Genomic DNA, 25,487 nt, shown 5'->3' on the forward strand with positions numbered 1-25,487 from the left:
CTATTTCAATATTATTTCCAAATAGTTGAATTAGTTTTCCCAAAGTGTTGAATTAGTTGTTTCAAAATGTTGAATCGGTTTAGAAAATATTGAATACGGTATTACTAGAATTAGAGTAGAAAATAATGGAAATAGAGCACCATGCTCATAAGTTCATGCCTAAGCGGCTAGGCCTTGCAGCAGCGTCTGTCAGGGTAGCGAAAAGGGAAAGAGGATTCACGGGTATTCTCAAGCATTCACGCATTGTTACTACCCGATTCGGCCACGAGCTGGGCTTTTTTTCATGAGCCTTGTGATTTCGTGGACTTTCCTATCGTACTGAAGGTGGAGCAATTGCTAATTGGACTTTTTTTAGGAGCCATAGGAGGACCCCCCTCCCCACCCCCTCTCGCCGCCGGAGCGAGGGGGTGAGCACAGGACCGGCCCCAAACGGCCAAACCACCCATCCTCCTACCCGCCGGCCACCAGATGCTTCGCCGGCGCCTCCCTGAGGCCCGCGCCTTCCTCGGCCGCGTCTCCCCCGAGGGCCGGACCGATGCAGCTGCCGCTGCCTCCCCACCTTTCAGTCATTTCGTCGAACGCCTCATAGGCGGCGGGGCCCCGGCCTCCCGTGCCCCCTCCGACCTCGCCGAAGCCGGCGGCGCCGCCTCCGCGAGGCGCGGGGCAGGGGGAGGCGACCCGGCCTCCCTGACTGTCCACTTCCTCCGCCACTCGTGCGGCCCGACGCCGCCAAGGCCGCCGAGCGCGTGCGCCTCCGCTCCACCAAGAACGCGCACGCCGTGCTCGCGCTCCTCCGCGACACCCTCGGCATGCCCCCCGCCTCCGTCGCGCGCCTCGTCGCCGCCATCCCCACCGTCCTCGCCTCGTCCACCGTCGGCGCCAGGTTCGACTTCTACCTCCACGAGCTCGGCCTCTCCCCCGCCGAGGTCCGCCGCTTCGCCCTCGCCAGCCCCAACCGCTTCCTCACCGCGGGGCTCGACGGCCGCCTCCGCCCCAACCAACGCCTCCTCAGGGACCTCCTCGGCTCCGATGAAAACGTGCTCGCCGCGGTCAAACAGTCCATCGAGCTTATCTATGAGAATCTCGAGGTCATGCTGCTGCCCAAGCTCCAGGCGCTCCGCGACCACGGCGTCAACGGAGGAGGTCCTCGTCAAGCTCGTTGTCACACACCCCAGGGCGCTCGTGCACAGGTCCACCCGCTTTGACGAGGGCTTGGCTGGCATGAAGGACTTTGGAGTGAGCCCGGACTCTGGCATATTCCCCTACGCCTTTTTTTTTAGCGACCGTGTGTGAGCACGTTTTTTATTAATGTAACGAATATGGCACCATTTATGCCATTTCGAGTGATTTTGGTGATCGAATGACAACACAACACTTGGACTAATATGATTGTTAAGATGATCATTCTCAGGCTTTTAGGTTCAAGTGATGACAAAGAGAAAGAGAAAATAGGCGTAGCAAGGCCCGAAGGGCAGCCCCTACGGGGGTTCCGCTACCCGGTTAGCGGACGGGGGTCGAGGGGGAGCCGCCCCTCGCGGGTCTCAGGGCAGCACCCTGAAAGCTCTTCGATTCAGGAGCACCGGAAGAACCGACGCCAGGGCATCGGAGCATCCGATGGTAGTCGGAAGAACCGACGCCTTGATACTTTGGTGCAGAAGGGAATCGAAGCCAAGTCAGCCTATAGGCACCGGTTGAACCGACGGTCTAAAATAGGGCATCGGTGCAATGGCCGTCCTTTGTACCAGAGACGATGTCAAGTGCCCAGAAGAAGTTTCTTCAGCACCGGTTCAACCGACGGTGCATCGGTGCATACCACCGGTGTAATGACGTCAGCGTCCAGGAGAAGATTCCTTCAGCACCGGTTGAACCGGTGAGGCATCGGTGCAAAGCATCGGTTCAACCGGTGGTCTCTGCGTCAGCCATCAGGAGTCCAACGGCTACTTCGTGTTATGAGTGACCGGATGAACCGACGCTACCCTGCCAAGAGGCATCGGTTCTTCCGGTGGTACGCAGATTTTCAGCTAACCGTTGGAGCAACGGCTACAAGACTTGGTGGCCTATATATACGCCTCACCCCGGCCATTTGAAGATTGCTGGAGTTGCTGGACATCCCACACACACCCAAGAACATCTCCAAGCCATACAAAAGCATCAAGATCATATCCTTAGCCCTTAGCACACTTTGAGAGTGTTGTGTAAAGGATTAGCTCTTAGTGAGTGAGTTTGCAAGGCTTAGAGCCTTTGTGCTGTGGTTCATTAGTGAACCAAAACAAGAGCTTGGTGCGCCGGCACCTTGGAGCGTGGAGCTCGCCGGCAACGTCATCGACCCTCCGACTTGGTGTGGAGCGGCGACGACACCTTTGTGCGGGGGACGTGGAGACCTCCATCCTTTGTGGAGAAGCTCCTTAGTGGAACCCGGGGCCAAGGTGACCGTGATTGTGTTCACGGAAGAGACTTGGTGGCCGAGTAGCAATACTCTTAGTGAGTGCTACAACAACGTGGATGTAGGTGTGCCTTTGTGGCTAACCGAACCACGGGATAAACACCCGCGTCAAGAGTTTGCTATCTCCTATCCCGCTCTTTAAGCTTCCGCATTTCATTCTAGTAATTTGTATGCCTTTACTTTTATAGAATAGTTTCTTGATAGGAAAGGCTATAGGTTGCTAAACTCTTTTGGGATGGGGGTTTTACACTAGAACAACCTAGTTGCACATCTAGATAGCTTGTTTTAGTTTAAGCTTTGTGCAAACTAGTTGAAGCCATAGGTCTAAGTTTTTATTAGTGCCTAATTCACCCCCTCCCCCTCTTAGGCTAGAGCACCCGATCACTTTCAATTAAGAGGGGAAAAAAGAGTTTAAGTGTTACAGAACTTGATCTCTCTCGAGATCAAGGAAACCAGAGGGTGAATGGACTATTACGAATGGTTCCATGCGCGACCTAGCGTGCGTACAGCTCTAGAAACATTAAGCAGTGGTAAGCAGGTGAATATGGTTTGAAAATCTGCTATCCCCGCGTAACCCCAAACTCTGATCCCATCCATGATGAAGTTGCACAACTCCGGCGCCGAGAGATTGGCCCTTTGGAAGACCCTCTGGTTCCGTTCTTTCCACAGTGTCCAAGCAACCAAGATGACTAGCGAGTCAAAAGATTTCCGCAACGCTTTCCCCATTAGTTTTCTTGAGCGAAGCCACCAAGGAATGAGCTCTGAATTCTGCAGTGAAGGTGTGAGACTCTGCAGGTTGCATTTTGAGAGCACCATATGCCAGACTTCCCGAGCAAACACAACCGGTGAGAAGATGATTGATTGTTTCGGAGTGTTGGTCACAGAAAGTGCAGGTATCAGCATCTTGCAAGTTGTGCCTCCTCCTCCTCTCATTGGTCCAGCATCTATCGTGGATGGCAAGCCACAGAAAAAATTTACAGCGACCTGGAGCACGGGTTTTAGTTTAAAAGATAGTCCATAATGACTTGAACGGTTAAGGCACCAGTGATGTCCATTGCCCAAGAGTTGTTAAGAACAATGTTTTCAAATCGTATTATCGAACCTAGTCGTAAGACGACCGATAAGATGATTAGTCGCGATTAGTCGGCGATCAGCTCAATTAGTCGAGCCTAGTCAGTCCCAGTTGTAGTCTAGTCGTCCTGTAAATTCCAGAATCGATACTATGTATATCGGATCCATATACAATATAGTATGTTGTTTAAAGCAAATATCAAGATAATATTGATGGTCAGATACTCAGAAGGTCACTAACTTTGTAATTTGTGAGTTTTAATCTGTGAATTAGACTAAGAAAGCACTAGACTAGAGCCAAAACAACAGCAAGATATATAGAAGAGATACACTATCTATCAGGAAAATATTGCTGCAGAATCCAAACTACAAAATATCCAAACATAAGAAATTCAGACTGGCAAGTTGTTGCTTGCAGGGGTGGCCGGCGGCTTGCAGCGCAGTAGCCGGAAGCCTAGAGCTGGAAGTAACGCTGACCCTTGTATACCTAAACCTAATGGGCCACCAAATTACTAGCTCAAAAATTACCCAGACTCAAAGTTTCTGCACACCAAAACTAGTCGTCCAGTCCACACACTAGTCGGACGACTAAAGTTCTAGTCGAGGTAATCGAGTTGGTGGCCCTTATCGGTAGCGGCGGACTGATAAGAGTGATTAGTCACGACTAATCATGATTAGTCGGACGACTTGAAAACAATGGTTAAGAAGACCATCAGCAACAGTTTTGACCTTGCGAGCATGGGCGCGCACAGAATTTATCAAGGCCGGAGCAAGCTCAGTAATGGATTGGCCGTTGAGCCACCTGTCTGTCCAAAAATATGAGTGTAAACCATCCCCAACAACCACTGTAAACGAAACGTTGAACATGGCTTGAACCATCTTGCCAGGAGTTTCAGGCAAAGAAGACCAAGGTCTATTTGGATCGGTGCGCTTTAGCCACAGCCAACGCATCCTCAGGGCAAAACCTTGGACGGCAAGATCCGGCAGTCCAAGGCCACCAAGGTCGGCAGGTCTGCATACTTTAGGCCAAGCAAGAAGGCAGTGGCCACCTGAAACGGAATCCATTCCTTTCCACAAGAAAGCACGTCTTCGCTTATCAATACATTGGATCACCCAAGGCGAGAGAGAGATGGCCAACGCAGTGTGGACAGGTATGGCAGATAATTTAACCTTCGTCAGCACTGCTCTGCCAGCTTTGGTAAGGAGATTAGCTTTCCATGGAGGCAACCCTGAAACAACCTTGTCGACCAAGGGTTGTAGTTCTGTTTTCTTAAGTTTCTTTACCGACAAAGGTATCCCCAAATATCTGATTGGGAAAGCCTGCAACTGTCCATGCAGATAGCGCAACAATGTAGCTGTCTGCTCAAACGTGCAGCAGACAGGCGTAATCCCACATTTTTTCGGGTTAATGTGAAGGCCAGAAGCAAGAGCAAACAGGTCAAGGATACATTGGGTTGCGACTAGAGTTTGTTGGTCTGGTGAGGTGAAGAGAATCACGTCATCAGCATAGAGGAAGATCCTCTCCTTAATTGTATTGATCCCAAAAGATTGGAGGGTTCCTCTTGCTTCAGCATAACTGACGAGAGCATTTAGGCCTTCCATTGCAATGACAAAAAGCAATGGGGATAAAGGATCACCTTGACGAAGCCCTCGGGCATGACAAATGCGTCGACCTGGTGAACCATTTAGGATGATTTTTGTGCTGGCAGTGGATAGGATTAGGGATATCCAATTCAGCCATCTTCTTGAGAAACCCATGTGTTGCAGCATTTGTAACAAAAATGTCCAGTCTAGTGAATCAAATGCTTTTGCAATATCAATCTTGTAAAGCGCACTGGGGATCTTTTTTTGGTGGAACAGCTTGGCTGTGAGTTGCACAGCTTTGAAATTTTCATGTATGAGACGGCCACTGATGAAAGCACTTTGATTAAGGCGTACCAGGGAGTTCATGTGAGGAGCTAGGCGCCTTGCGAGGACTTTGGTGAACAGCTTTGCAATGCTATGGATGAGACTGATGGGTCTGAAATCTCCCAAGGATAATGCATCATCTTTTTTCCGGAGCAGGATCATGTATGCTTGATTTACAAGATATAAACTGCGACCGTCTAGCGACCAAAGGGCGTGAAATGCTCTGATTAAATCTTGCTTGATAACAGGCCAGGCAGCACGGTAGAAGGCCCCAGTAAATCCATCGGGACCGGGAGCCTTATCTGGGTGGATCTCCTGTATGGCCTTCCAAATTTCTTCTTCACTAAAGCAGAAATCAATCCCTTGTGGATTTAGTTTTGGTAGTCCAAGTTCCTCGAGATCCAAATGCACAGCACGTGGAGACGAGGTGCCCAGCAGCTCATCAAAATGAGAGAAGAAAGCATCGGCCTTTTCAGTCTCTTGTATCAAAATGTTGTTGTTTTCAGATGAAACTTTTTCTATGAAGCTTTTTCTTTTTCTGTGGCACGCTTGCAAGTGAAAAAAATTTGTGTTAGCATCGCCTTCAGCAATATTGACGATCCTGGAACGCTGACGAATGATGGTGCGCATTAGGGAGGCCAAGCCCAAATGTAACGAACATGGCACCATTGATGCCATTTCGAGTGATTTTGGTGATCGAATGACAACACAACACTTGGACTAATATGATTGTTAAGATGATCATTCTCAGGCTTTTAGGTTCAAGTGATGACAAAGAGAAAGAGAAGATAGGCGTAGCAAGGCCCGATGGACTGCCCCTACGGGGGTTCCGCTACCCGGTTAGCGGACGGGGGTCGAGGGGGAGCCGCCCCTCGCGGGTCTCAGGGCAGCGCCCTGAAAGCTCTTCGATTCAGGAGCACCGGAAGAACCGACGCCAGGGCATCGGAGCATCCGATGGTAGTCGGAAGAACCGACGCCTTGATACTTTGGTGTAGAAGGGAATCGAAGCCAAGTCAGCTTATAGGCACCGGTTGAACCGACGGTCCAAAATAGGGCATCGGTGCAATGGCCGTCCTTTGTACCAGAGACGATGTCAAGTGCCCAGAAGAAGTTTCTTCAGCACCGGTTCAACCGACGGTGCATCGGTGCATACCACCGGTGTAATGACGTCAGCGTCCAGGAGAAGATTCCTTCAGCACCGGTTGAACCGGTGAGGCATCGGTGCAAAGCATCGGTTCAACCGGTGGTCTCTGCGTCAGCCGACAGGAGTCCAACGGCTACTTCGTGTTATGAGTGACCGGATGAACCGACGCTACCTCGCCAAGAGGCATCGGTTCTTCCGGTGGTACGCAGATTTTCAGCTAACCGTTGGAGCAACGGCTACAAGACTTGGTGGCCTATATATACGCCTCACCCCGGCCATTTGAAACTTGCTGGAGTCCCAAGACACCTCATACACATCCAAGAACATCTCCAAGCCATACAAGAGCTCATAGATCATATCCTTAGCCTATAGCACTAGCTTTGTAAAGTGTGAGTGCTAGATTAGCTCTTAGTGAGTGTGATTGCAAGGCCTTAAGCCTTTGTGCTGTGGTTCTCTAGTGAACCAAAATAAGAGCTTGGTGCGCCGGCACCTTGGAGCATGAAGCTCGCTGGCAAACGTCATCGACCCTCCGACTTGGTGTGGAGCGGCGACGACACTTTGTGCGGGGGACGTGGAGACCCCCATCCTTTGTGGAGAACCTCCTTAGTGGAACCCGGGGCCAAGGTGACCGTGATTGTGTTCACGGAAGAGACTTGGTGGCCGAGTAGCAATACTCTTAGTGAGTGCTACAACAACGTGGATGTAGGTGTGCCTTTGTGGCTAACCGAACCACGGGATAAACACCCGCGTCAAGAGTTTGCTATCTCCTATCCCTCTCTTTAAGCTTCCGCATTTCATACTAGCAATTTGTGTGCCTTTACTTTCATAGAATAGTTTCTTGATAGGAAAGGCTATAGGTTGCTAAACTCTTTTGGGATAGGGGTTTCACACTAGAACAACCTAGTTGCACATCTAGATAGCATGTTTTAGTTTAAGCTTTGTGCAAACTAGTTGGAGCCATAGGTCTAAGTTTTTATTAGTGTCTAATTCACCCCCTCCCCCTCTTAGGCTAGAGCACCCGATCACTTTCACCAAACAACTCGCCTCGTCTTTCCTCCTAAGTTGTAGCTCATGGGCGGCCAGGGTTCTTGTTTCCTGAGCTACCTCGAAACGCAGCACCAGTTCTTTGGCAATCGCGAGTTGCAGCCTTACTGAGCCAACGTGCTTCATGCTCCAACGTTGCAATGCCTTCGCAGTATTGCGAAGTTTGTAGTCAAGTTCTCTGAAAATGTCAACATTGGACCAGGGGCAAGTCCAGGCTTCCTCCACCGTCTGAAGAAAGCCTTCGAATTTTGGCCAAATACTTTCAAAATGGAAGCTCTTGAAAGTATGCATTGCAGCGACCGTAGAGAGACGAAGAGGTGCATGGTCAGAACATTCAGAAGCAAGGGCAGTGAGCGTGTGGTTAGGGAGAGAGAGAGTAACCAGTCGTCCGTGGCAAACACCCGATCAAGTTTTTCGAGTGTTGGGTTGGCCCTCTCATTACTCCACGTGAAACGGCGACCATTAAGGTGTAGTTCCTGGATATCGACATCATCAATGAATCTACGGAAGGGACCCATCATTCTTCTATTCAGGATTGCATTGTTCTTGTCCTCAGCTTTATAGATGAGGTTGAAATCCCCACAAAGGAGCCAGGAACCCGAGCAGCCTCCCCTAATTTGGCGGAGGTGTTCCAAGAACTGTAATTTCTCACACTCGCCTTGGGGGCCATATACCGCAGTGAACAACCATTGGGCATCTAAGTTTTTACAGTGAATCAACGCAGTTAAAGAGGTGTCATGCAGAATTGGATTTGAAGCCGACCAATGATCTCTATGCCATGCAAGCAAAATACCACCACAAGTGTTTGTTGCAGGGACATAGAAGTAGTCAAAACCCATTCCCAGCATTTCAAGAATCAAAGCATCCGTGCAAGAGTCAAGCTTAGTCTCTTGCAGAGCGACAAGGGTAAAGCGTTCTTGAGCCACAAGAGTTTTAACGACCGATCTACGTGCCCTCGAATTAAGGCCACGTACATTCCAAATCAAAATGTTGTCTGCTAACATTTGAGAAACAGCGTTGCGACCATTACAAGCATACCTAAGCAAGCAGTGTCTCCGACTCGACCTCGGCCACAAAAGGGGCCACCTCTGGTAAAAGAACATCAAGCGCTTCACATTGTGTTACAGTGAGGGTTTTGGAGAAAGTATCCACAAAATGCTGGAAGGATGTAGCATCCGGTGGGGCAGTTGTAGAGGTCAAGCCTAGTCGCCGCATAAGCACATTTTGAGCTTGCATCACCGGCTTTGTGGCGCGATATTGCGACTTTTTGGCCAAGCGTTCGCTGCGCCTGAGGATCACCGACTCGCGTTGAGGTCGCGCCCTGATCCTTCTTGGAGGTGTGATCGCGACCGGCGGGGTGGCCGCCCTGCAAACAGATGTGGTGAAGTCAGCAACCATCTCCCGGATGGGGGTGCTAGTATCAGAGGGGATGTGCAATGGTAGTGCAGTGAAGGAGCCACGGGTGGTCGTGATGTTGCGGTGGGTTGGAGGAGTACAATTAACGACCAAGGTGGGAGTCACTGTTGGAGAACGGCTTATTAGTGCCGGTCACAGGACGTGTTAGTGCCGGTCCCTGTGGCCGGCACTAAATGGCCGGCACTAACGTGACAGACGTTAGTGCCGGCTACTCTGACCGGCACTAACGTGCGTATGTTAGTGCCGGTCCGTAATACTAGCCGGCACTAACGTGCCCGAACCCACCTGAGTCCTGACAGCAAGGTTAGTGCCGGCTGGTATAACTAGCCGGCACTAAATGTTTTTTCTTCTTTATGTTTCTTTTCTTTTCGTTTTTATACGTATGGCTATGCGTATTTCTACCGTATGTGACTACATAGTCGTACTATTTGCATTGCACAGTATTATTAGAACAACATATTACACTAATATTATATATATATATATATATATATATATATTTGTCATGTATGGAACACTTAGGAGTTCAAAAGTACATGAGATATTACAAATTATTGCGCACATCAACTATAATAACGTATCAGCTTCCTCGTCGTCGGATCTTCTTGGGCGACGCTTAGACGGAGATCGCCATGAAATTCGCCCTTAGGATTTATGACTTCATCGAGTAGAAATCCGCATATAGCTTCTTGAATTGCCCTGATCCGAGCGATTTCAATGAGTTCTTCTTTCATCCGCCAACGCTGTCACATTTTTCGATAAAAACATGAGAATAAAAAATAATGAATTAAAATAATGAGCAGATGTGATTGTGCTCACGTACATTGAATGCCTCCACTGTCATTTGCCCTTTTTCACTTGCAAAAGAGTTGATCCACTCGCATACGTAGTATCCACATAAGTTGTTTCCTTGGCCCTGTCTCCAACACTATGGACAAATGTGAGTTACGATATAGAATTTCTCTGATGTTTATTGCGAATGACATTAGTAGCGAGAGTATATTCATACCGGAAAATCAGTCACCCAATGAAGAGGTTCGATTTCACCTATGGGCAAGCCTATGTGTTTGTGGAGGTAACGACTCCATGCAGTATTTACCACCTCGATGATATCTTGGTACTTTGATTTATCTTGCCTTAACGAGTCATACACCAAGACCTTGTGCTCCTCAATCCGAATACAAAGCAATATCCAATGAAAGCTGTGCATATACATACGCATAACCAATTAATGTTGATTATAATAGTTATTAAATAGTATTATTAATACGAAGGGATTGAAAAAAAAGGCTAACAAAGAACGACTCACTGATGGTTGTATGGCAAGAGAATGAAGGGACACATGCTATTCTTACGCAACCCCCTGTATATAACATTGACTATGTCTCCAGAATTTAGCGCTAGCGATTTCTCGTGTATAATATCGGGGTCGAAGAACCCGACGTTATGGAAGTTCTTCTTTCGGCAAATTTGAATTTTTGACCTACGGGACACAAGAAAAACGGGGATCAGTCAACACACAAGGCTAAAATAATGAAACGAGAGACAATACTTACATGCACCATACACTGACGAGGGACTTGTGAAGGGCATCTTGATGGTATAAATCGTAGAGTGATGCAAACTCGATATATACATCATCTGCCCCCCGCCAGAAATGCTCATCTTTAATCCGAGCCGGGAACATCTCTAATTTACTAGCTTTAGATTGCACGGCATACCATTTGTGTAACTCGGCCATTCTCGTTGGTAGGAATGGTAGCAACTCTGGCCATATCAAAGGTTCACCAAGTACAAACTTTTTCCTGCCGCGGGCATTCTGTAGGGCCTCCCCAAGCAATTGAGCCCTTGTTAGATCAGTTTGCAATATCATCCCAGCCATGGTCAACGGATCTCTTGATTCATCGGGACAGTCTTCATGTGGCACTATCAACGGAGGGATCGATTGTTTGGACTGCTCTCCGAGCTGGGGAACGGTCTTTGCATTAATCAGCCGATTCTTGGGGTTGCTGTAGCACTTTCTGATCTGCCGATCATAATCCGACTCTCTTTCTTTCTCCTTGGTGGGATCTTTAATGAAGTGTTTAACAAAGTGTGCCTTTGCAACCGGATCTATTTCTGGCTTCTTGTTCGCAGCCTCCCTCAGTAGCTTGCGCTTCAACAAGAAGGTTTGAAACGATTCTTCTGTCTCTTCCTCTTCTGGAGCCTTCTTTTTCTTCTTTCTTTGCTGCTTTTGAGATGGTTGGACCGAAGGTACCGTGTAAGCCTTCTGTCGCTGACTCTGATTCTGTTGTGCGGCTGGTGATGATGCCGGAATTGGCTCGCTTTGTGCGGCTGGTGATGGCGGATCCATGCTGGGGTCCCGTGCAGGCGGTGGAGAAGGTGGGCCAACACTAGGATTCCTGTCAGCTGGCGTTGGTGATCTTTGCCTTGAGCACCGAGCGGAATCTGTGTCTGCTTGCACCAATCTTATATCGCACTTTGGCCACGCGATCCATGTGTGTACGGCATGTTGTAGTTCTGTTTCTTCAGAACTTATAGGGATCGGGAGGTCCATGTCTTCCCAGCGTTCTTCAGTAATTCGGTCAACAAAGACTCTGGCGAATCCTTCAGGAATCGGCTGGCAATGTATTGTCCCGCCCTCTTCTTGGACTTCCGCATAACCCTCAGCACAAACTTTGAGCTTTTTCCCATAAAGAACCAGAAGCTCACATTGGGTCCTAACGGTGATGTTGTCAATGGGGTCCCTCGGCCTGTCGGCACCCAAATTAGGGTGCTCCGTGGAAGCAACACTGCTACGACGCTGAGAAGGGGAGCTGATCTCCACATTGGCAGCTGGTTGGTCCGAGCGTTGCCCAACTGCTGCCTCAAGTGACATTATCCGGTTTTCTAGGCTATGGATCTTCTCAGCCACTACTGCCTTGCTTCTGCATCGGCTTCGGTAGGTTTCGAGATCTCCGGAAAAGCCATATTTCCATGGAACTACGCCCACGCCTCGGGTCCGTCCAGTGTGTTCCGCATTCCCAAGAGCGTAAGTCAGCTCGTCATTCTCTCTGTTGGGCTGGAAGGTTCCTTCTTCGGTACGCCTCATTGCGTCCTCGAGTCTTTGGGCAGCCTCTCTTAGTACGTCGCTAGTCACAAACATTCCAGTGTCGGGGTCTAGTGTGCCTCCATGAGCATAGAAGTAATACCTTGCTCGTTTGGGCCAACTCAAGGTTTGCGGTACGATTCCTTTTACAATTAAATCATTTTCCATCTTTTCCCATTTCGGAATGGCAACCTTATAACCTCCGGGCCCAAGTCTATGGAAGTTTTTCTTTTTGCTAGCATTCATTTTGCCTTGAATCGAGGCTGCCATGCTGTCAGCACTGTGCTTGTAATTCACGAATTCATTCCACCACTCTCGTTGCTTCTTCCAGACTTTATCAAAATCTGGTGTGAGGCCCTTGTTGACAAAGTTTGCCACCAATTTTTTCTTGAACGAGGCGAACTGAATTGCCATCTTCTTAAATGCTCATCCCTTTATTTTGTCAGCTTTGCCTGGGGGAAAGTTGAAGTGCAACGACACCTCTTTCCATAATAAATCTTTCTCTAAATCTGGCACGATATCTTCAGGTCGATCAGAGACTTTATTTCTCTTCCAAAGCTTATACTTTATGGGGACGGATTCCCTAACAAGATATCCCAATTGATTTACAAATGTCGTCTTAATTTGACCAGGGGCTAGTGGCTCGCCGGTTGCTTCGTTGATCTCCGTGATGGTCGTACATCCTACCATCTTCCTCTTGGAGCCACGTTTCCGTTTAGGCTTCGTCGATCCTGATGCCTGAAAGAATCGCAAATTTATCAAGCGGGTTGCTAGCAACTAGTGGACGTCGCGGCAGGTATGCGTAACCTTCATAACCCGCAAGCAAGGGTTCCAGATCGAAAATTATCATGATATTAGGTAACTTATTGACTGAAACATTCATAAGAATTTTTAGCTGGAGCACGACTCCTTACACAAGGACTGAAATCATCAACAAAGCTAGCAACATAACACAAATAGTTCGCAGCTGGGCCGCATGTGTCACAAATAATATCTTGCTCCTAACATATATATTGACAAAACATTTATCTTGATGCCTGAAAGAATCACTAAACTTTTATACTTCGGCTTCCTCGACATTTCCTTCTTCCTCCCCACTAATATCTTGCTCCTCGTCGCCATGATAATGCAAGTTTAAAAATTGGCTGCCATCATTCTCGTCCTCATCAAACTCTGGAGCTTCGTACGCAGTACTATCACGAATGAGGTCGTGCATTAACTCGTCTTGGTTGTCCGTAGGATCCATTTCCAGTAACTGAAACAATAAAAAAACAGCAAGTAAATAATATAATGAATCAAAGGTTATCCTGTTTCTTCCTTTTGATTCCTATTTTAGTAAACTAAGCATAAAGCAAGTAAATAATATAATGAATAGTCGTGTTGTATTATAGAAGAGATAAGAGAGAAAACACTCAGATAGTTAGATTCAATTCAGTCAAGCAGTATTTGTATATTTGCACATCTTAATTTTCAAGGTTCAGGTCATGAATTTTTCCTCTTGTTTTTTTTTGTCCTTTAGGTTTGCAAATGTGAAAGCATCTTATTCCATACCGTACAAAGCTACCAACAGATCTGAGCTTCATTTCAAGTTTAAATTAAAATAACAACTAGAAATAGGTATGTTTTTTTCGACAGACGTCGCACACCATGTAATCAACTAATAATAGTTTAGGTGATTTTGAATAACTAGTGCCTGCAAGCCAGTGCTAGCGTGGAGCATATATAGCAGCCAGGCCACGTTTGTCGATTGGTCGGACTCAACTAGTACTAGTACTCTTTGATACCTGTGATAAATATTATTTTGCACATAGCTATAAGCCATAAACTAAAATGACAGAGTCTGTAATTTCGGAGAAAAAAATATCACAAGGCCTCCTGCACAATTAAACTACCATTCTTTAATGTTATAGTGTGGCTTATGTGCAAGATATTGTTTGCTGACCAGAAAAAAAATCATCTAAAACATTTCTCAGTCCTTCAGTAAAACACTGACCATAGTTTCTCAGCAACACTTGCAAGATATTGTCAAGGAGCTACTATAGAGTACTACATAAACACAGAACCTCTAATCAAAGCCCATGGCTGCCTAAAACATTGGTAATGTGGTCTCCCTGTGCCAATTGATGGGCACCACACCAACAAATTTCCATACTGCTATGACTTGCAAGCACCGCTGCTAAAGAAGTTTCTCTACACAAATCAATGAGTAGGCGTCATCATGACATTGTGCTAAGAAAATATCAGCTTATGCTCATACATTTAGCAATTGTTGACAATATGTTTGCAAACTGGTTTTGGACCGAACCATTCCCAGGTTGAAGTCTGAGTGAGCTGATATGCACCATAGTTTCCACAATCAGTGAGTGTACTTCAATAACAAAGACAGCATTCCGGTACACAGCAGTAAGGTAGATACTTTGAACTATTGGAAAGAGAGAAGTACAGCTCTGCATACCTCTGCTAGAAGATGCTAAATTGAACATATGGATTTAATTTCACACAAGTTTCAGTTAAAACTACACGTGTGATCATGCAAGTATAAATATGTGAATTGACTATTTTCCCTAAATATTTAGTGGACACAATAGTTATGCTCCCCAACCACAAACCCGGTAAGAAGAAAGGATCAGTACCAGGGCAAAAATTTAACTTGTGTTAGCGTTAATTGTTCAGTGCTTTGGGATCGAAAGGATCAGAATTTAGGATCGGACTACTATTCAGATGAGGAGGGGACCTTGGCCGGGACGTCGACGGGGACGAGGAGGGGCAGCAGCGCGGACTGGACGAGGTCGAGGAGGCGCGTAGCCGCAGGGCCTGGACGACGACGAGGTGCGCGGCGGCACGGGGGCAGCTGGGCTGCCGGGCACGGTGGCGACGAGGCCGGGGTGCCGGCGCGGAGGGGGGGCGCGAGGACGACCTCGCGGAGCCGGGGTGGCGGGGGCAGGCGTCGGGTCGGGGAGGCCGCCGGGGACGAGGTGCCGGGGCGGCGCAGGCGCGCAAGGACGACGGCACGCGAGGTCGGGGAAGCGGCCGGGGCGGCGGCGAGGACGAGCCGAGGGCGGCGGCGGCGCTCCACGTCGATCTGAAGAAATAACTAAGTGTGGGTGCCGGACCTCTGTTTTGGGGGCAGAGCAGCACGTTAGTGCCGGCTGACATTTCCAGCCGGCACTAACCTGACCCCGTGACGTCAGATGGTGTAGTTTAGTGCCGGCTGGAAATATCAGCCGGCACTAACGTGCTGAAGTTAGTGCCGGCTAGATTTACCAGCCGGCACTAACATGTTCCAATCTGCCGCCAAACCAAAATTGCCCGCGCCGATTCCATTTTACCCTAATTTTTTAATATTTACAATAATATAACAAAAACCTATTCGTAATAGGCTTAATAATTACAATAATATAACAAAAATTGATATCTTTAATTTTTTTAGCATATTGTTAATTATATCTACACACTAATAATAGTAATCGAAGTAATTTAACGAATATGCAACCATTATCAATTATGTGTAGCTTATAGGTTTATATGTGAATATGTTTCTTTAATTCGTAATAAATCGAAAAAATTTCATTTTGATCCATGCAAAAATATTCAAAAAGCTTTTCAATAGTACCCTATACAATGATTTAATCAATTCGCATATTACTTGATTATTTGTTTGTAATTTAATGTTTCAATTTTTCTAGTAATGCAAAATTAGGTAGCGTAAAAAATATTTCTACCATGCAAAAATATAATATTATATGAACATGATATTGTGTCATAATTGGACAAATAGTATCGAGAATTGAGATAAATACGATGCGGTGCGTTACATTACATCACTGATTCAGAGAATTCAATTAATATATAACTTATATAAAACTACTACTCATTATCATTATCTACTGGTACATTGATAATCTTCTTTTTGACGAAAGTGCCTTGAGCGTGATCACGGCGTAAATAAGGTGTGTCCTCTTTGGATAAGAGGATGCTAGGGTCAATGTCAACTGAGAATGGAGGAAGGTCATCAATCTGGTCATAATCTTCCGAATTGTCCGAAATATCATCAACTCCAACAACTTTTCTTTTTCCTGGAAGAACTATGTGCCGTTTCGGCTCATTTCCAGCCTTGTCTGCTTCAGGTGTCTTATCCGACTTCTTCTTCGGTTTGCTCGACATGTCCTTGACATAGAATACTTGTGTAACATCTTTGGCTAGAACGAATGGTTCATCTTTATATCCAATCTTTTTAAAATCGACTGTGGTCATCCCATATCGGTCCTTCGTTACGCTTCCTCCAGCCACCCATTCGCAACGAAACAGAGGGACAACTATGGGTCCATATTCAAGTTCCCATATCTCCTCTATGATACCATAGTAGTTGTTCTTTTCTCCATTACTGTTTACTATACACATACGGACACCACTGTTTTGGTTGGTGCTTTTTTTGTCTTGAGCTCTCGTGTAAAATGTATACCCATTGATTTCGTAACCTTGGTATTGCTGGACGGTGATTGATGGTCCCCTAGCCAGCCATTGAAGTTCCTGATCAACTGTGTTGTTGCCCAATAATTTTCGTCTGAACCAGCCGTCAAAATTTTTTATATGTTGGCGTGTAATCCAAGCAAGATTCTTCTGTGGATTTTCGGACCGTATAATATTCATGTACTCGTCAATATATGGAGCCACCTTGGATGAATTCTGAAGAACCGTGAAGTTCGCTTGGCTGAATTCACTACAAGGGATGTTCACATTACATTTCTTTCCTAGTGTGCCTTTTCCCTTTAGTCGCCCCTCATGGTGTGACACGGGGAGCCCAATCGGATTGAGATCAGGAAGATAGTTAACGCAAAACTCAATGACCTCCTCTGTTCCATAGCCCTTAGCAATGCATCCTTCTGGACGAGAACGTTTACGCACGTACTTCTTCAATACTGCCATGAACCTCTCGAAAGGGAACATATTGTGTAGAAAAACAGGACCCAGGATAGTTATTTCTGTCACAATATGAACTAGAAGGTGTGTCATAATGTTGAAGAAGGAAGGTGGGAAGACCATCTCGAAGCTGACAAGACATTCGACAATATCTTTCTGCAGCTTTATTAGATTATTTGGGTTAATTGCTTTCTGCGAAATTTCATTCATGAACGCACAAAGTTTTACAACTGCTAATCTCACATTTTCTGGTAGAACACCCCTCAGTATAACCGGAAGTAATTGTGTCATCAGGACGTGGCAGTCATGGGACTTCAAGTTTTGGATTTTCTTTTCTTTCACATTTATTATGCCCTGTATATTTGAGGAGTACCCAGACGGGACCTTGATACTGTTCAAGCAATCGAATATACTTTCCTTCTCCTCTTTGCTCAGATTATAGCTGGCAGGTTTTAAATAGTGGCCTCCTTTGTCTCTCTTCTCAGGTTGCAAGCCTTGTCGCCCAGCTAGCTGCTGCATGTCGCGCCTTGCTTCCAATGTGTCTTTTGACTTACCATACACTCCCAGAAAGCCTAGTAGGTTCACGCAAAGATTCTTCGACAGATGCATCACATCAATTGCATTGCGAACTTGTAAGACTTGCCAATAAGGTAGGTTCCACAATATAGACTTCTTCTTCCACATTGGAACATGTCCCTGGTCATCCTTGGGAACAGGTTGGCTACCGGGACCCTTTCCAAATACTACCTTCACATTCTTGATCATCGAGAACACACGCTTTCCGTTACGGAACAGAGGCTTAGGACGAGTTTCGGGTTCTCCTTTGAAATGCTTCCCTTCGGTTCTTAGGGGGTGATCGGTAGGAAGGAATCGGCGATGGCCCATGTATACGCACTTCTTACAGTGTTTCAAATAAATGCTATCGGTCTCATCATAACAGTGGGTGCAGGCCATGTATCCCATGTTCGACTGTCCCGAAAGTTTTGCAAGTGCAGGCCAATCATTGATGCATACAAAAAGCAAAGCTCGGAGGTTGAAAGACTCCTGTTTATACTCATCCCACACATGTACACCTTCTTCTTTCCAAAGCAGTAAGAGATCATCCATCAAGGGTTGCAGGAACACATCAATATCGTTGCCAGGTTCTTTTGGCCCTTCTATAAGCACCGGCATCATGATGAACTTACGCTTCAGGCACAACCAAGGAGGAAGGTTGAACATACATAGGGTCACGGGCCATGTACTATGAGCGCTGCCAAACTCACCGTACGGATTCATTCCATCCGCACTTAGAGCAAATCTTATATTCCTTGGGTCGTTGTCAAATTGAGGATACTCTCGGTTAAGGTTTCTCCACTGGGACCCATCTGCTGGGTGTCTGATCATGTGATCCTCCTTACGGTCTTCTTTGTGCCACCGTATCAACTTAGAGTTATCCTTGTTTTTGAAAAAGCGCTTCAGACGTGGTATTATAGGGAAGTACCACACCAACTTTGCGGGAACTCTCTTCTTTACCGGCTGCCCATCAACATCACCTGGATCATCTCGCCTGATCTTATACCGCAATGCGCTACAAACAGGACAAGCTTCCAAGTTCTCGTATTCGCCGCGATACAGGATGCAGTCGTTAGGACATGCGTGAATCTTCTGCACGTCCAATCCAAGAGGGCAAACCATCTTTTTAGCTTCGTATGTTGTTGACGGCAGTTCATTACCCTCAGGAAGCATGTTCTTTACAATCTTTAATAGCTCACCAAATCCCTTATCGGTGACACCATTAGTTGCCTTCCATTTCAGCATTTCTAGCGTGGTACCCAACTTCTTCTGCTCCGGTTTGCAACTAGGGAACAACGGCCTTTTGTGATCCTCCAACATCTTCTCGAACTTTAATGCCTCCTTCACAGTTTCACTGTCTTTCTGTGCATCAAGCAACGCCTGACCTAGCTCGTCAGGTGGCTCCTCTTGTGCAACATTTGCTTCACCCTCGTCAATTGGTTCATCTTGAAAGCCACCTGCTTCATGAACCCATGCCCAATCTGGAAGGTTGTTATCATCATCGCCATTTTCTTCATTATCTTCCATCATAACTCCAACTTCGCCGTGCTTGGTCCAAAGGGTATAGTTACTCATGAATCCATTCAAGGCCAGGTGATTCCATAGAGTATCTCTTTTCCGGAATTCCTTTTTATTTTCGCAAATACTGCATGGACAACACATTAAACCCTTTGGCGACCTATTTGCCATTGCCGCTTTGAGAAAAGAATCTAAACCCTGAATCCACGCCGAGGTGCTCCGGCTGCCGTGCATCCATTGCCGGTCCATCTGTAATTAATTACCATATAAAAACAAAAATCAATTCTACATATATCAAAACAAGTTACTATGAAGTATTTCGAAAACAAATTGTAAATGTGTCATAGGCCACCTATCTAGTAAACCTAAAGTAAATAGCAAAATAAATTGACACAATAACATATACACATGTCACCATGAAATAATTCGAAAAAATCATTCTAAATATGTGATAGTCAAACTATATAGTTAACTTTCTCTAAAAAACAACAAATAATTCTACCTTGCTCAAATTAATGAATAAATTGATAAATCATGTTCATTTTCCCTCATCCTTAAAATTTTGCATAATAACATATAGACATGTCCCCATGAAATAATTCAAAAAAAATCTAAATGTGTCATACTCAAACTATATAGTAATCCTTCTCTAAAACACAATAAATCAATTCTATTTTGTTCAAATTAATGAACAAATTGAAAAATTATGCTCATTGTTCCTCAACCTTAAAATCACTATTTTCTTTACCTAGAAAGCATGAAACAAAAGAATAAACACTGTGAAAGAAGAGTGGAAGAAGCTGCTAACCTTTAATGCACTTGGATGGACGAAATCCTCATAAATTTTGGAGAAAATGGGCAGCACCTCCCCTCTAACACGCCATGGTTGAGAGGAGAAGCTCGGCCAAATGGATGGGTCGGGCTGGGGAAGAAAGGAGGGGTCAGTATATACGGGGCAACTTAGTGCCGGCCAGTGAATTCAGCCGGCACAAACTGTAGACAGTTAGTGCCGGCTGGACCCTTCAGCCGGCACTAACCTGCACCGTGCCAAGTTAGTGCCGGCTGGAGGCTCCAGCCGGCACTAAATTGGCTCTGACCGTTAGGGCGCAGGCTGCTGACCGTTGGGGGTGACACTTTAGTGCCGGCTGTAGAGAATAGCCGGTACTAAAGTGACTGTGGTGTACTGTAGATACACGTTAGTGCCGGCTCCCATGTGACCGGCACTAACGTGCTGGTACCGATAAGCGTTTCTCCAACAGTGAGTATCCTCGAACCGTACCACCTCCAGAGTTGCATCAGTATCGTCATCCAAGTTTGGGGGATGCGCATGGTCGTGGTGTGCCGGGGAAGGAGGTGCGACCGGGGTAAGCAGGCTGGGTTCCCTGGAGAGATGACTCGGCGAGATGTTAGCTTCCCAAAGCGTGGGGTCGTCGACCGTTGGCATGTGAGCGACATGATCCCGGATCGGCAGCAAATCTTCCGCCTGGGGAGAAGAGATGTCCTGTAGTGATTGTCGTGGAAGAGCCGCGGCGCCCGAAGGACAACCTAGCAACGCGACCTCACACTCCATGGGGTCAAAGGCTAACACAGGGAGGCCCTCGAGCCGTGAACCAGCTCCACCATGTGAGCAGAGAGAAGGGTCAGCCCATACCGCCTGTTCCGCGTGAGGTGTGGGCACGTCAGAGCCCCTCGGAGTACAAGCAGGAGGCCCAAACCTGAGCGGCATGGTCTGCACGACGGGGACGCTAGGCACCGGCCCTCGTCTGCAAGCTCGCCGGAGAACGCACCGAAACGCAGTGGCATGGAGGACGGCCGAGGGCTAGCAGCAAGAACAACCGATGGGTGGCCGGCATTAGCTGGCTTGCCGGTATCGCTAGCACCGTCACCACTGGAGGAGCTCTTCGCATTGTCACTCTCCAGCTGGCGAAAGACTGTCTTCTTGGGCCAAGGGGTGGATCTAGAACAATTTTGGAACCCCGGAATTTCATCCTCATCATCCGAGTCTATCCACCAATGATCAGGGTAATAGGGGTCATCAGAATCATCAGAGTTGTCCGTCCAGTCTTGGATCTCTAGGATCTCAATCTCCACCCTGTACTTAAGCATGGGTAATTGATGATATAAGATCTCTTCCGGACGCAAGAAGAGCTCAGCACCAGCGTTGGGATCACGCCTCTCTGGGATGCGCAGGAAGGCCACATTGGGGATGAGATCTGGGTCGGAACACCAAGTTATCGCATGGAAACGCCGGAGATCTGATCGGGCGGCGGTTGCCGGCGTTAGTTCAGGGCAGGCACAGAAATCACCTAGCACCTCCCACGCCGCTGCAGGCGACCATGCATGTGACGGAATACCTCTCAGCTCGACCAGCACGCGAAAGTGCATAGAGTCAGCTTCAGCCGTAGAGAAGCGTCGCCATCTTTTGAATCGGAGAACGAGATCAGCTCGCGGGAGCGGAGGTGCATGCAGAACGGTCTCAAGGGCGGCATTGTCGTTGAAGATGATCAGGAAGTCCTCAGGTTGGTAGCGGCGAACGGAGAAATCCTCAGGGGAGATGTTGTAATTGTCGACAATGAAACGCTTAGCACGATGAACCGAACAACGAGGGCGTGTGCCGACCACCAGAGCGACCAGGGCGTGCGTAACCAGCGAGTCTTCTTGAGCCTGCAGGGCCTCGCAACGGGGAAGGACACACATCTTCATCGCCGGCCGCCTAGAAGGATGCCCAACCGGTTGAGGGCTCGGAGGAACGAGCTCCGCCACCGTGGCAGGGGGTGGAGAGGCCGCGACCTTAGGGAACCGGACTTCGGAGCGGCGAGGCTCGTGCGTCGGTGAGGCCGCACAGGCAGAAGGCGGCCCGGAGTAGGAATGACCAGTGGAGCCAGAAGCCATGGAAGCCGTGGATGCAGATGCAGCTGAGTGCATGGCATGGTGTTGGTGTCGAGCCATTGGCGCGTCTGCGACGTGATCGGAACGACGGACCGGCCTCCCTCGGCCGCGCGTAGGAGCCGGCCCCCGCCGCGCCCGCTTGCAGTTCTTGGCGGAATGGCCAACCCCCTCGCAGCGCAGGCAACGTGAGGGGTTAGGGCACCGTGCGGCGACGTGGTCGTAGGATAAGCAGTTGAAGCAGCGACCGACAAGGTCCGCCGGGACCGGCCTGCGAACCGGAGCGGGGCGCCCATAGCGAGCAGCCCGCTCAGCATGGGCGTGGCGCCTCGAGATGACCAACTGGAAGCCGTCTTCATCAACCCGGGGGTGACGGCGAGTAGTCGGACCATTGCGAACGACCGTTGTTGCTGTGGCGCGCCCTGCCGCGGGCGGGAAGGAGGCACGCGTCGGCGACTGGGGACGATGCAGAGATGAACCTCGCAGGATGTCACCAGAAGAGAGGACATGCGGGGCTTGCCTCGACATGGCCCGTCGAGCATCGACCATCAAGCCACCCGCCGAGGGGGGGGGGGGCTCCCGTCTGGAAGACGGCGGGGTGTCTTGTCAGCGACCATGGGTTCTTTTCCCTTCAGGGAGGCGTGCGGAGGCGACCATGACACAGGATCCTCCTAGTCGGAGTCCGAGGATGGGATGCTGAAGCAGAGCCCATCCGGCGACCTAGAAGTGCCGGCCGCAATGGAGGGTGTGAAGGGAGTGGCGGAGGGGTTGAGTGCTCTAGATCCACCGGCGAGGAAGTTGGGGGTGGTGGGCTTGTCGTCGTCGGGAGGAGTGTCCTCCTGGCGCGGCAGACGAGGAGGCTCGCTCATCCTCAGGGGCGGTAGGAGAGAGAGGCTGTGGCGGGAGGTGGCCGCCGGGACCGGAGCGGTCGCTGGCGGGGGCGGGTGGGCTTCCCTCTCTAGAGAGAAACTAGAGAGAGAGTGTTCGTCCTTCCCTATACACTGATGCGAAGAATAAGAATGAACTGTAATGGAAAAGGAAAATCATCCCCCTACGCCTTTGGGGTGTTCGCCAAAACCTACCAGTCGAAATGGGACCGCAGGATGGAGAATTACCTCAGCCTGGGGGCGGGTGGGCTTCCCTCTCTAGAGAGAGAAACTAGAGAGAGAGCATTCGTCCTTCCCTATACACTGATGCGAAGAATAAGAATGAACTGTAATGGAAAAGGAAAATCATTCCCCTACGCTTTTGGGGTGTTCGCCAAAACCTACCAGTCGAAATGGGACCGCAAGATGGAGAATTACCTCAGCCTGGGGTTGACCGAGGAGCAGATCAGGCGGGCATTCACCAGGCACCCCTACTGCATGTCAGTGTCCGATGACAAGGTCAGGCAGCTCACGCGCTTCCTCTCTGAGAAGCTTGGCTGGGACCCTGAGTACGTGTCATCAAGCCCGACTCACTACCAGACTCGCGTACTTTGCCGAGTGTCACAGATACTCGGCAAAGGCCGAAAAACACTCGGCAACTTCTTTGCCGAGTGCAGCACTCGGTGAAGCGCACACGGCATTTCTTCTACCGGCGAAGCCGGCTTTGCCGAGTGCCTTTTCTCGGGCAGTCGGCAAACCTTTGCCGTGTGCCAAGCCGCACTCGGCAAAAAAAAGTTGAAACGGGACGGACAACAGCAAACTGGCTAACGGAACGGACAAACGGGATGAACAGGACGGCCGAACGGGACGGGGTCGAAAACTTTGCCCAGTACCAGACGCGTGGCACTCGGCAAAGATTTCATTGTCCATTTCACACAACAATTCTTACTCATGCTCTAACAAAAAATATTCCATTATTTCAATCACTATCGGCTATATTTCAATTTATATGAACTAATTCTTTTCATTTCAAAAAAAAATTAAAAATTACAAAAAAAATTGAAAAAATAACCCAAATTTAACATGAACCAATTTATGCAGTCTATTGCATATACAAAAAAGTTAGCATGCTACAACAAAAAAATGTCATTATTTCATGCACTTTTAGTTCAAATTCAATTTAAATACTCTAGTTTGGAAAAAAAAATTTAAAAATTGTCAAATGGATTCAAAAAATCGCAAAAATTTAAAATTACACAATTCTTCATATCTTATGACTACAAAAAAAAATTGCAAGTAAAACTCCAACTCGAACATCACTCTGACTCAAAATCTCAAAGAATCCTTCTGAGTTCTCTGAAACTTTTCGGAGATGGCTCGTTTCGTAAACTACATACATGACAACTTTTGCAATCCATTTCAAAATTTTACCACAGACTCCCTATATGAAACCATGATGTCAGGACAAATTTCAAGAATTTCTAATTACTTTTGATTTTTATAAATTAAAAACCATTTTGTCCATCCAGTACTTTGTCCCGTTTCAGGACCAAGATGTTCAAATTTCCCTTTCAATTATTTGAAAATGTCTCAAATTGGACTAAATAACATAAATATCATTTTTCCATTCATTATACTTCATTTATACTATATTTTGCAGTTCAAAATTGTATTATTCCCAAAATATCCTTTTAACCAAATAAATTAACTAAATATAGTAAACATAACAAAAAATATATCAAATTCTAATATGCAGTGTTTTGTATAGTATAGTAGCTAAGAAAAAAGTTTGGATTGCATTGGAGAAATTTTTTTTGTTATTTCGCCGAGAGCTAAAGTCGGCACTTGGGAAAGATTTTCAATGTCGGGTGCCAGACCTATTGCACTCGGCATTCACAGAGCTTTGCCGAGTGCCGGACAGCTGGCACTCGGCACAGAAAGTTTTGCCGAGTGTCCCCAGCCTGGCACTCGGCAAATCATAACGGTAACGGTCTTCGTACAGTGTAACGTTCGTGGCAATAGGGTGGCAACGGGGTAACGGTCGTGTGCGGCGCACGTGATTGTCTTTGCCGAGTGCACACTGTGAGGCACTCGGCAAGGAATAACGGCGGCCCCGTTGTAACGGGCGTGTGCGGGCTTGTGTGGCGCACGTGACACTTGTTGCCGAGTGCTGCCCACGCGGCACTCGGCAAAGGTGCGTTCGCCGAGTGTCTTGATTTAGGCACTTGGCAAAGTGTGTCTTTGCCGAGTGCCACGTGACTGGCACTCGGCAAAGTTTTCTTTCGCCGAGTGTTGTCTGTTTGCCGAGTGCTTTTTCGTAGGCACTCGGCAAATAGTAATTTTACCGAGTGCTCGATATTGTGCACTCGGCAAAGCCTTCGGCACTCGGCATACGTCGGATTTCCGATAGTGACTGTTCTTTCCTTCAGCTACGAGAAGCAGGTGCTGCCGAGATACAAGGTGCTGGACATTCTGGTGTCCAAGGGTGTCCTCAAGAAGGGCATAAGGATGGGCCATTTGACTATGTCGGAGAAGAAATTTGCAGATTGGTATGTCAATAGATACCAGGAAGTGATACCGCAAGTACTGGAAGCTTATGGAGCCAGGACAAGCTGTGCTGTGAATTAG

General features: G+C 47.7%; 1 pseudogene; it reads left to right on the plus strand.

Annotated features, from left to right (window-relative positions):
* Positions 1-347: 347 nt before the first annotated feature.
* On the plus strand, positions 348-25,487 carry LOC120678075 (annotated as a pseudogene).

The sequence above is a fragment of the Panicum virgatum genome, chromosome 6N (genome assembly GCF_016808335.1).
Source record: "Panicum virgatum strain AP13 chromosome 6N, P.virgatum_v5, whole genome shotgun sequence".
NCBI classification, from domain to species: domain Eukaryota; kingdom Viridiplantae; phylum Streptophyta; class Magnoliopsida; order Poales; family Poaceae; genus Panicum; species Panicum virgatum.